At 40.9% G+C, this 12816-nt stretch overlaps 1 long non-coding RNA gene across 2 annotated transcripts; it reads right to left on the reverse strand.

Annotated features, from left to right (window-relative positions):
• Positions 1-2569: 2569 nt before the first annotated feature.
• Positions 2570-11896, reverse strand: LOC105102947 (uncharacterized). Of its 2 annotated transcripts, XR_010379233.1 has the most exons (5): positions 11779-11896; positions 10919-11054; positions 6264-6334; positions 4524-4639; positions 2570-2991 (listed from the first exon to the last, which is right to left on the reverse strand). It is a non-coding gene; the product is annotated as an uncharacterized LOC105102947 (long non-coding RNA). The 2 variants fall into 2 exon arrangements; XR_010379234.1 differs by lacking the exons at positions 2570-2991; positions 4524-4639 and adding an exon at positions 5590-5640.
• Between the last annotated feature and the right edge of the window lie 920 nt (positions 11897-12816).

Here is a 12816-nt window from a genome sequence, read left to right on the forward strand (position 1 = left end):
GTCCAAAGCTAATCAAATGATCTCTAAGAAGGGTGCCAAGAACACATCATGGGTAAAAAATTGTCTTTTCAGAAAATGGTGTCAGGAAACAATATCCACATGACAAAGAATGAAAATTGGACCGTACCTTATACTATACACAAAAAAATTAACTCAGAATGGATTACAGATGCTAATATGAGATCTTAAACAATAAAACTCCTAGAAGAAAACAGCAGAAAAGCTTGATGACATTAGGTTTGGCAATCATAAATTCTTGACTATGATACCAAAAGCACAGGCAACAAAAGCAAAAATAGACAAATGGGACTAGAAACATACGCACATCAAAGGAAATTATCAACAGAGCGAAATGACTATACACATGGGAAAAAATATTTGCAAATCAAGTATCTTAAAAGGGGTTCATAGCCGGAATATATAAAAACACTCCTACAACTCAAAAACAAATAACCAGACTAAAAAGTGGGCAAAGTATCTGAATAGATATTTCTCCAAAGATGTCCAAGTAGCTAAGAAACCTGTGAAAAGATACTTAACATCACTACTCATTAGAGAAATACAAACAAAACCGCAATGAGATACCATCTCATACCCATTAGGATGGCCACTGTAAGAAAAGCAAAAAATAACGAGTGTTGAGCATATGGAGAAACTGGAAACCTTGTGTGCTGTTGGAGAGAATGTGAGATGGTGGGGCCACTATGGAAAACAGTACGATGCTCCTCAAGAAAATGTCCAAAAATTTTAAAAAATTACAAATAAAATTACCTTATGATCCAGCAATTCTGGGTATATATGCAAACAACTTGAAAGCAAGATATATACACAGATCCATGTTTATTGCAGTAACATTCATAATAGCCAAAAGATAGAAACAAAACAAATATCCACCAGTGGATGAACAAAATGTGGTCTACTCATACAATGGAATACTATTCAGCCTTTAAAAAGAAGGAAATTTTGTCACATACTACAACATGGATAAACCTTGACATTATGCTGAGTGAAATAAGTCAGTCACAAAAAGACAAATACTATTTAATTTCACTTATGTAAGGCATCTAAAGTAGTCAGATTTGTAGCAACAGGAAGTAGAATGGTGGTTGCCAGAGGCTGAGGCAGGGGACAATATATTGTTCTGAAAATACTTAATACTGAACTGTACACTTAAGAATTATTAAGATGCTAGATTTTGTTGTATTTTTACTATTAAAATTGTATAATAAAATAACATTGTGAGTTTAATAAACCAATTTTTAAATTTTTAAATATTTTTAAACTACTGTAATGTCCAGAAAATAATAAACTATTGAAAAAGCATTTAGGGTGACACCAGCAAACTGAAGGAGTAGGCAGATCCAAACTCTTATCCCCACACAGAAACACTGAAAAACAAACTGCAAAATCAAGTTTGTCAGAACTCTGGAAAACAAAGATTTACAGCAGCCAAGAACATGCTGAATTTTTTTTTAAGGTAACTTGAAAACTGTAGGAAATACTCGTGGCATCTTTACTGCTGTTGCCCACCCCCTCACCAGCATAGGGCAGTCTGGGGGCCCCTAATGTCAGGTTCTGAAGGGAGCAGGGAAGACTCTAGTCACAAGTTATTGTTTCTGTCTTGTAATCTGGCTAGAGGACACCTAAAGGACTTACCAAAGGTGTTCATCTCTGTTTTACCTAATTTGAAACTCAGGCTGGAAAGGCAGTGGGCTTTGATTGAAAATACTGCATGGAAAACTAACAGCCCACAAACACCAGGGCCAAAATATTACAGTCAAGATATATAATGGTCAAGATACCTACAACATGGGAGGAAAAACTGGGGGACATTCTTTGGGAAATAAAGACATTTAAAAATAAACTCATGTATATGGGATAATTTAGGTAATCTAGGTCATGTGCATGCCTAGAGTAAGATAAATGTTTAAAAAAGTATTGAGATGACTGGATAAAGAAGATGTGGAATATTTATACAATGGAATACTACTCAGCCATAAAAACTGACAACATAACGCCATTTGCAGCAACATGGATGCTCCTAGAGAATGTCATTCTAAGTGAAGTAAGCCAGAAAGAGAAAGAAAAATACCATATGAGGTCGCTTATATGTGGAATCTAAAAACAAACAAACAAACAAAGCATAAATACAAAACAGAAACAGACTCATAGACATAGAATACAAACTTGTGGTTGCCAAGGGGGAGTGGGGTGGGAAGGGATAGACGGGATTTCAAAATTGTAGAATAGATAAACAAGATTATACTGTATAGCACAGGGGAATATACACAAGATCTTACGGTAGCTCACAGCGAAAAAAATGTGACAATGAATATATATGTTCATGTATAACTGAAAAATTGTGCTCTACACTGGAATTTGACACAACATTGTAAAATGATTATAAATGAATAAAAAATGTTAAAAAAAAAAAAGTATTAAGAAGACCCACACTTTTCACTTAGCAGAGCTGTAGATTCAGTGCAAGCATGGTATTGAAGGAGGGCCCCAACACAGAACTGAGCTGCAAAGATTGGAAGAATTATTTTATTTTCTATTTTTTAGCACTACAATATTTTATAACAATAGAAGGTAGCTGGAAATACTACATGCTAACAGACAACATGAAACATAACCTCTGGGGGAGGAGTCAGCAGGGAGTGTGGTGGAGGCCACCTGTTTAGACTAAGAGCCTGTCAATGGACTGCTGGATGGATTGGATCTGCTGCTTCAGTTCTGAGCCTTCTTTGATGGTGGCAGGACAGGCGATGACAGGCCTGGAGACCCCACAGGCCCGCCCCAGGGCCTGCCTGAGCGCAGAGACACGTAGGGCACGTTCTCATCCTCACACAGCAGGCAGGCAGGTGCAGGAGGATGTCCGGGGGCTCGTGTCCGCAGCCATCACGATGACCTCAGAGATGCCTCTGTTGAGAGTTTTGGTGGCGTCACTGGCTCCTTTACAAAGACCCTTGTGTCAGAGCAGGTAGAGAGCTAAATATGAGCAGAGAAAGGGAGACACAGAGCAAATGGCAGGAATCGGGCAGAAAGGAGGGGCACAGGCCAAATGTAGGAAACCCTACATCATGTAAGCACCAGGGGTCCCTGGGCAGAGAAAGAAAAGCAGGAATCTTTGGGCTGATAAGGAGCCACACCTTTTGGCCTGGAGACCAACAAAGAAAGGTCAGAAAAGGCAGGAATTTCTAGTGTCCGAATGTAAACTTTTGCTCATTATGCCCTCATTTCAATAAAATTAGCCTTGCAGATTAGAAGTACCCAGCATGCACCAATGCCATGACACTTCCGATTCAGTCTAAACAAGGACAAAAATCCCACCTTCCCTCAGGAAGGTGGAGTTGGGATGAAAATCAGGGAATACGATCTCAAACCCTTCCCTCCCCGATGGAATATTCCACCCATTCGTTTTTACACCCTATGTAACTCACTTGCCAGAGAAACTCAGGGCAGCTGCTCCCCTGAGCCTGCCCGCTCTCCCCTTGAGAGTGTGCTGTCCCTCCTTTAGTAGATCCTCACTTTACTTTTCTTAACCTCTATGTCTTGTCTCTGAATTCTTTCTGGGACGGGACAAGAACCTGGAACACCAGTTGGATCCACTTGCAGTTACATGACTGCTGAACAAGGTCTAATGGCTTCTGGTGAGGTGGGCGCCTGCAAGAGGGGAGGCCTCCGGATTTACACCAGCCTCAGTTGTGGCCGCGGATCTGTGGTCTCGTCACCCCTCAAGGAGCACAGGCGACGTCAGAGCGGGAGCCATCGCCTCTCGGAAGAGATTATTTTTTTTAATTGCTTATTTTTAGTTTTTTTTTTTTTAAGGTCCTGGCACTTAAAGAAATCTCTGCCAAAACATTAGGTTTTGGGGTTATTTTTGCTCATTTTATATTTAAACAAACACATTGCTCCCTTTGTGAATCTCCTCTTCTGGTCATCATTTCTACAAAGTCAGTTCATCTCAAGTGAAATTTTACATAGTTATATTTGGTCAGAAGAGTTTGTCTTCTTTTATTAAGTGACAGGTTTAACTGCATGCAATTTTTTTAGTTTAAAGAATACTTTTTAAACTTTTACTGTCATTTGAGATTTACAGAGAGCAAAAATAGTACATAGAGTTCCTTTATACCCTCCACCCAGCCTCCCCTAATATTAACTTCTCACATAAACACAGGACAATTCTCAAAACAAGGCATTAACAACGGGGGCAGCACTATGAACTAACTCATTCATTCACTCATTTACATCCGTTTGAACTAGGGGATATCTATTTTATTTATTATTTAGGTTTGTGATCTGAGAGCCAAAACCTCGACCCTGAAAATGGAGGGAAAGTCCTAATATTATCACTGTCTCACTACCTAAGTTAGGGTAACAGAAACCTACTTTAAGCCAAAGGATGTAAGGAAGACACTGACTCATTGGGAACACGGGAAAACCAGCCTGGACAGGCGCAGGAACCCAAGGTGGTCCTGGAGCAAAGAAGCCCACAGACAATGGCCCTAGGCAGGACTGACCTTCTCAGCGGGCCTCTGCTGGTGGGGACAGCACCTGCTGTCTTCAGACTCCCGGTCACTCTGATCAGGATTCAAATCTGGAGAGTGTCTGCCCCTTCGCTGGGGGAGGCAGAGGGCTGATGACGTTCATACCAGGTGGTGTCCGTGGGGAAGAGAAGAAATAGTTGCTAAGTAGCCAGTGTCAGCTGAAAAAAGGGGCACAATCTAAAAGTTGAAAATTATGTTTTATTTGGCAGATATTTTGAGGATTTAAACCCAGAAGACAGCCTCTCAGATGGCTCTGAAGAACTGCTCTGAAGAGGTAAGGGAGGAACCAGGATGCACCAGGTGGTCAGAACATCAGAAGATGACTTTGCGAGAAAACCAGACACCTCAAGTTAGTGGATGGGAAGATGCAAGAGCCTGGGCTCACTGAAATCACTCCTTTGACCTGCACCTTAGCTATCTGGGGCCAGACTCCTGCTTTTGTCCATCCTCAATCCCCTCAGGGTGCACCGTTGTGGGTGACTGCAGGGGCTGATGGCTTGATGGCCACAACATCCTTTGTTCGCTGATGTGGCAGGTGACATTTTTCATCCACAGTGTCTCCCCTTGGTCATAAATTTGGCCAGTGTTTGGGAGACATTTCATGACCAATTTTGTCCCATGGCAGTAGGAAGGCTCGTCCCTAGATCAGGCGAAGATCCTGTTGATAGGCTGTTTAGTGACCTTTTCTGGATCAGACCCTGTGGGTAATCTCAAACTCCTGGCTCGCCTGTCTCATCAGTCACTTATGACCCAGGAAATATTTTCCCTTGTTGCTTCTTCCCATACCTAGAGTTGCACTGTTATTCTAGGTAGAGTTATATATATGATTAACTCTCTCAAGACATCCTTAATTTTGTTGGAGGACTGGATACACATTGGGAAATGCAAGAGAACAATCTTATAAAACAGACAGGATGTAAGCAACACAACTAGCAACATAATAAAGTCATAATGCAGCAGAGAGCGACACCCACCATAAACAAATTGAAAACAAACAGAACAAATTAAAACAATGATTAGTATAACTAATTGTAATCTGGTCGCAATAAACTGTCAAGTCCACAGGGGAGCCAGCTGGAGAAGCCAAATCCTGGAAGGGTCAAATAGAAAGAAAAAGAGAAATGTTTCATCTTTGTTTAGAAAGGTATACTTAATCAACTTACTGTAGGTCACAGCATAAGAAGGTTTTTCTGGAAGACAAAGGTTAAAAGCTGGTATATTTCAGAAAAAGTTATAAAATTATAAATCATATTTCTCAGTTCATTAAGTCCCACATAATTAATTCCTGTTGATCTGGATGAAATTGTCAGGTTTTTTCCATGAGGGTTCTGTAATATCTTATCCAGTGTAAGTGGTATGATCTAAAAGCTATCAGAAACTCATATTTATCAAAAAGTCCTTTTTATGAATTTTCGTGAAGATCTTCATTTTATGAGAGCATCAGAGTAAAACAAGGTTTGCCTAAAAATCACAGAAGACTTAAAATCGCATGGTTAAAGATCCGATTACAACAAAATTGACAGGAAGTCTGGATATTTCTGTGACATACAACATTTTAAGATAATAATTAGAATGATGACTGATAACATTATTCCAGGACTTAGTACATTTTTGGGAATTCCATATAAATTTTGGAATATGTATATTAATGATATTTGTCCAGATAATCTAACTGAAGTTTATCTCCAATGCTTCTGAAGTAACTTAACATACCAAACAATCCTAATTAGTTCAGTATTCCTCTCCAAGATGTCTCAGGGTTCCTTTCAAGCATCCGGAGTTCGCTGGAGGTCAAAAGAAATTTAGTTAGAATTTGACATTTGGGAAGTTGGTCAAAATTTCAAAAAAGTTTCAAAACACTTGGTCAAATAGGATCAGAGGGTCACTGTGAAATAGTACTCATTCATTTAATCAAAGTGACAAAAACAGTTCAAAGAACAAATACAGATCATTTAAAGGAAAAGAAACTCTTACAATCTATTCCCAAAAGCAATATTCCAAGAAAACTTTCCCTTAATAGAGAGAAACCAAATCTAGTCTTCCCTCAGCCCACTTTTAAAAACAAAACCCATGTATCTAATTAAATTTAATCTAACCCCGGCCTGACCGTGTATAAAACTCCTTTTCAGGGTCCCTTCCTACAAACCTTGCACAGCTTTCTGTATCCATGTTAGTCTGTCCCTTATTTTTCTTTCCAAAAACAACCAGCTCTAGGACAAAACCATTCCCTTCCCTTAACAAAATGTATTTCTGAGACAGAAAGGAAGAGGGCAGAGCAAAGCCATTACAAGAATGACAGAGCAATTAACACCAAGGTGGAGGAAGATTCGACTGCCAGGAGGCCTTGAGGCCCAAGACGGCAGGAGATATGACTTCCATTGAACTTGAGCGTCATCACTGTAATACATTAACATGGTGAATGGCACCGTGACAGTTCCAAGGCTGGCCATGAAAGGTCAAAAAGTGGCTGGTGGCCCAGTTTCTGCAAATCCCAGCTGTTTCCCCAAAGCAGTTGGAATAACCCTCCCATTTGTTAGCATAGAAAGTCACCAAGTCCATAAAAACTAGCACCTCCCACACCTCGTGGTGCTCTCCTTTCCCTGTGAGACGGACCCCACCCTGTCGATGGAGTGTGGATCTCTCTGAATAAACCTACCTTTACTCAACTGTGGCTCACTCTTGAATTCTTTCCTGTGCAAATCCAAGGGCCCACAGTTGGCGGGGCACGTCCCAGGGACTCAACCAAGACATCCTCTCGCCCCACAACTTTTCCCTGTATCACTTCCATCCTTATATCTTCTTCTCTTGAAAATACACACCCTACTTTCCTTACATACTGAAATATTTCCCTTATTTTCATTAGTAGCGTTAATTTAATTTTTTAACCCTTAAAAACCTTAATCTATAGCAAAAACTGACAAGGAGCAAGTAATTGAAAACAGTCTGTCATACCAACATTTCCTGATGGGATATTCCATAACCTCTAGAAACACATAATATAATTTCTTTTTGCAATGTGGTACAGGCGTTTGTCTAGTAAACCCAAACATCTTTAGTTCCCCTCTCGTAGAGAGACAAAATTAGGTAAATTTAGACCTGTTTAGCAATTATTGTTCCAGTATTTTATCTTATTTGAAATGACCTGGATAGTCAATGAATTCCTATCACTTAATTTAACTTAACAAAACTCAAGTTACCAAAAATCTGGAGAAACTCTTTTAGACAGACATACCCAAGACATAATTATCCCTAAAGAGTTCACCTAAAAACTCTTATCTCATTTACCTTTGTTTTTAACTTACGAAAATATTACCATACCAAGTTAATATTTTGTTGTTGTTGACAAACTCTGTAACAGAAATAACAAGACCATACTGACCTTTAATAAACCCAGGTACAGTAAAAGTAAGACACGTCCATATTGATTAAACCAGTCAGCTTAAGATAGCTTTAATACCAGACGTTAATTTAAAATTGAATATAATCGTGTGAACTTGAAATTCCTTCTGGCCAGTTATTCTCATATTTAGAAATATTTAACTTGTAAGCACTTACTTTTAAGTCAGTTAAATAGAGCTCTTTTATAAATCTGATTTTGATAATATTTTCCAGAGGTAGAGACATCTCATATAATGTGCACAGAGACACACAAGCAGACAAAACTAGAGATCGCACTGCTTCATTTTAATACTTAGTTTGAATCAGGTATTACAATGCAGTCTTACTAGTTATTTGTAACAGTTGGAATAAGTTAGAATTTATTTGCTCAGATGACTAGGGCTTTGGTATTTGTGGAAAAGACTTCAAGATTTGTATTTGTTTTTGATAAACACTTTTAGGAGACTATGGATTAGATTTTGGCTGAGGGAGGCTTTCCAGCAGTTTGAGTTTAAAAAGGCCACTTTTCCCTTTGTTTCCTTTCGTTTCAGGTTCTGCCTGATTGAGCTAATTATGCTCAGTCTCAGGCTATCTTGGGCTGTATGTACATTTCTGATTTGTACAGATTTGTCAGACAAAGACCATTGCTTTTAATTCCCCCAAAGAACTGGTCTGTCACCTCGATGACATTAAAAGATCAATTTGCCCAACTATATTTTCTTTAATTTGCTTTTCTGTATCAGTGAGAAAAGCTCCAACTAAACTATGTTCTAGAACTGTAGAGTTTAATTAATTATGTCTTCTGAAGCTGGCATAAGGCACTCAACAAAGGTCATCTTTCTGAGTGCACAAATTAAATTCAGAGCAACATGTCTACTATCATTTTTATCACTTCCCAGTGTTTTTGTTTTTGTATGGGATCAGGTTGTTACGGAAACGACAGGCCAGTCAAGAAACAAGCACCTCTCGGAGGGTTGGAGTACTCAGATGTATTACGCCGGCGGGCTCAGGGGGGCTTCTGCTCCGAAGCTCTGAGCACCTCCAAGATGTGCGCATGAGGTTTTATAGGGTAAAGTACAAGCTTGGGGTGTTCGGCCAATAGGCATGGAACAGCTTTAGCAGCATTATCATCACAAAGGAGGAGGCAGGGAGTCAGCAAACCAACATTCCAAAGCCAGATATGTATCTTTGAAAACCCAGCTGGCTAGCCAAAAAACATGAACAGCAAACCAACACTAATTAACTTAGATTTACAAGTTAGTCCAGCAGAACTCAGATCAGTATTCCAATACTTAGATTTGTGAGTTATCTTGTCAGCCCAGCCCGGCCTCTACTTCACATTCCTAGACTTGTGAGTTATCTTGTTAGACCAGCCCAGCTTTTCCTTCACAAGGTAACCCTAATAGTTTCCTTTAGTGTGTTCAACATCTCATGGGGGGCAGATCTACATGGGGAAGGATTCCCCAGCGAAGCGTGTCTATCGCTAATTAAGCAAAAGAGATGTAACCATCTTATATAAAGCCTATGTTATACCTATTTTTATAAACTTTCATCTCAATTCTAAATCTTTTAGTTTCCATTAAGACCCAATCAACAAGCCTTGGTTTTACAAGGAGTCCTAGAGTTTTCCTTACTTTTCAATTTCTGACCATTTACTCTGTTTTGTTTAAAAGGTTCTGGAGTCCCCAGTGAGGGGTTAAGCTGAGGGACTCAGGACCTTTTGTCAATCTTTTCACTTGATTAATTGGCCTAACTGTTGCCCCAAGTAATTGTTGGTCAGCTATCTCAGTGTCATTTTCTTCCAGTCTTTTAAATAAATAAATATTTATTTATTTAAAACTGAAGCAAATAAAGCAGACTTGTTTGGGGCCCTTTAATGTTGGGGACCAATAGGGGGTCCATTTGGCTCATCCAACATTATGTAGTGCTGTATCCAACCTCTGATTTAATCCCATTAACTTGTTTTATTTATCCCATTTTTAAATATCCACCTAAAGATTTCTTTATCCATTTGGGACAAGTCCGTTTAAAATTTCCACCTGGTTGGGAAAAAGTCTCTAGACTTTCCCTTCAGCTTTTTTCCTTATTTTCCTGTTAATCAATCTAATTAACATTAACTATTTTAATGTTTTTACTAGCATCTGTAAGACCCATTGAGGTTTTTCCACAAATATGGCCTCCCAAACTGAGTTTTCTTGTTTGTTTTAAATGAAAGGAGTTCTTAGATTAAGCATTAGCTATATATATTTTTAAACCTTTTTTTTTTTTGATAGACAAAAGTCTGCTCAGAATCCCAGTCTATTCAATTGGCTGCCAAATGTACACCATACGTGTACCTTTTGGATGGCAAAGACCAAGTTCTCAAAACACACACACACAAAACACCTAAGAAGGTCAGGTAGTGCATTTACACCTCAAAGGCACAGGAAGAGAAATGCAAGTCTCCCCTAGAAGGGCTTTGGTTTCCTTAAGGTCAGGATTCTGAAAAGATATTTTATCAAGCCGGCTTTTTCTATCTTAACTGCGTATGCACTCACCCCATGGTAGTCATTTTCAGGGTAAAATTTTCTTTAATTCTCAAGTAAATACTTGTAAGTTTTGTAGGTGCATAAACCTGGCTGGGGAATTAGCTGGAGGCTGGCAATCTGTCATTCCTTTTTCTTGTTTCCCAATCTGAGGTCATTTTGTTGCGATCACTTTTGTTTCAACAAACTCTATTAAAGTAGCCAATTCAAGGAAAAATGACAGGTCAATCTTCCACTTAATTACCCAGTCCAACCCTGCTCAGTGTCTTTCAACTGAGCAAAATCTTCCCAGTCTGAGCAAAAATCTTCCCCGTGTCTTTCACTGAGGATAACTCAGGTACCTCTTTTTAAAACTAAGTTTCGAGGATAACCTACTCCTCCAGAAAGGAGTTTATATAACACCACCAAATAAAATTTAGGATAATCAGCCAATAACAGGAGATGTGAGAACCTGGAGAAACTCACCCCAAATAATCTGGACCCTCTGAGGAGGCAGACAGGCCCAAGAGGCCTCTGTGGTATCTGGCTCCTGACCCTTGCAGAGTTCAGGCGAAGGAGAGAAGTCTGCTCTGGGCCCCTTTGTGGTCACCAAAATTGTCGACTGAAGGAAAAAATAAAAAAGCACAAGTTACAAGTTGAGAATTATATTTTATTTGGCAGATTTTCTGAGGATTAAGCCCAGAAGACAGCCTCTCAGATGGAGAAGCCAGGATGTATCAGGTACTCGGAACATCAAAAGTTTACTGTTAAAGAAACCAGACACCTCAAGTTAATGAATTTAGTGCTTTCCTATGTCTGGGAGGATGCGAGTCTGGGCTTCCCAAAAGCACTGCTTGGATCTGCACCTGAGCTCTCTAGGCCCGGGGTCCTGCTCTTCTCCATCTGGAGTTCTCTCAGGGTGCACAGCCGGGGATTTTGGGGGTGGGACAGCTGCATGGACTGCCGGCTTGATGGCTGCAACATCCCTTGCTTACTGATATGGCAGGTGACATTCTTTCAACCATACCACAAACCACCAACCTTTCAGTCCCTTGGAAATCACCCCTTCTTCCCTTGTCCCCAAAAGCACAGGCTGAAACCATGTGCCCACCTCCCCCACCCACCAGCCAGACTGACAGCATTGCCAGTGGGTTGCTGCTCCACTCCAAAACATCCCTGTCTGCAGCCCACGCAGCGCAAGTTCAGTGTCATCGCTGCCCGCACCGCAATGTTTGAGGAAACCAAAAAATAACTCCTCAGGATACTATGTGGGGTAACAGAACGGGCAGTGACCCAGGGCCCCACGTCAGCATTCTGGTTTCCCTGGCCTGGGGGAAACTCTTCACCTGTCTAGACAGGGCTTCCCCTCTTCCTCTGTCAAGTGGGCCCAGTGGCCTTAATAATCTCCTAGGTCTCTTGAGAAGCCGGAAGTCTAATTAAAATGTCAAAATTCAAGTGCACTAGACAAAGACTCCTAATGAAGATCGTCTTTCGAGAAAAGTTGAAGAAATGGAGCCGTCTAAGAGTCTGTAAAACAGAAAGACGTATTTCATAAACTCATAGATTCTAAATGTTGGAGGAAGCCTTAGAGCTGTTTTTTCCAAAACCCAAACCTGCATACGAATTACTTGGGGAGCCTGTGAAAATGCAGGTTGTGATTCAGTAGATCTGCGTGAGGCCTGCTTTCTCCAGGGACCACACTTTGTTCTATCCATGACTCTCACCTTGACAGCACATGACAACACTGGAGAAGCTTAAAAACCAAAAACAAAACAAAACAAAACCTACTTATGCCTGCGCTTTCTGCCCTCCCATCCCTCCAGTTCACCAATGAGATATTTTTATTTGGGAGGTTCCAAAACTCCCCTGCGATTCTAATCGGCAGCGAGTTGGAGCAGCACTGCCAGATCAGCGCTTCTCAACTTCAGTGCAGATCACCATCACCTGGAGAACTTGTGAAACCACAGCTGGCAGGGCCCCCCCCCCTGCCCTCACCGAGATTCTGACTCAGCAAGTCTGGGGCGCGGCCCTAAATCTGCATTTCTAACAAGCTTCTAGGTGATGCTAATTCTGCTGGTCCGCGGCCTTGGAGGTCACCTAATTTCACAGCGATATTTCCCATGTAGGAAACCACGATAAAGTGACTCCCTCAGATCTCCTGATCCTGGTCCCAGGTTACTTCCTCCACCAATCCTTCCAGCTTTCCCTTCCCTTCCCGCATTCTTCCCCAAGTCCACTGCGGAGCCACTAAACGCCAGCACAAGCCTGTCCTCTGGGGCTGCGGAGAGGCCGGGTTCAGCGTGGTGAGATGCCCCTGAGCTGCCCCGACACGGACAACGCTATGCCGAGCCCCGCGAGCCGGCCCCGCCGCTGCCCGAGACGCT

The sequence above is a fragment of the Camelus dromedarius genome, chromosome 36, assembly GCF_036321535.1.
Source record: "Camelus dromedarius isolate mCamDro1 chromosome 36, mCamDro1.pat, whole genome shotgun sequence".
NCBI lineage: Eukaryota > Metazoa > Chordata > Mammalia > Artiodactyla > Camelidae > Camelus > Camelus dromedarius.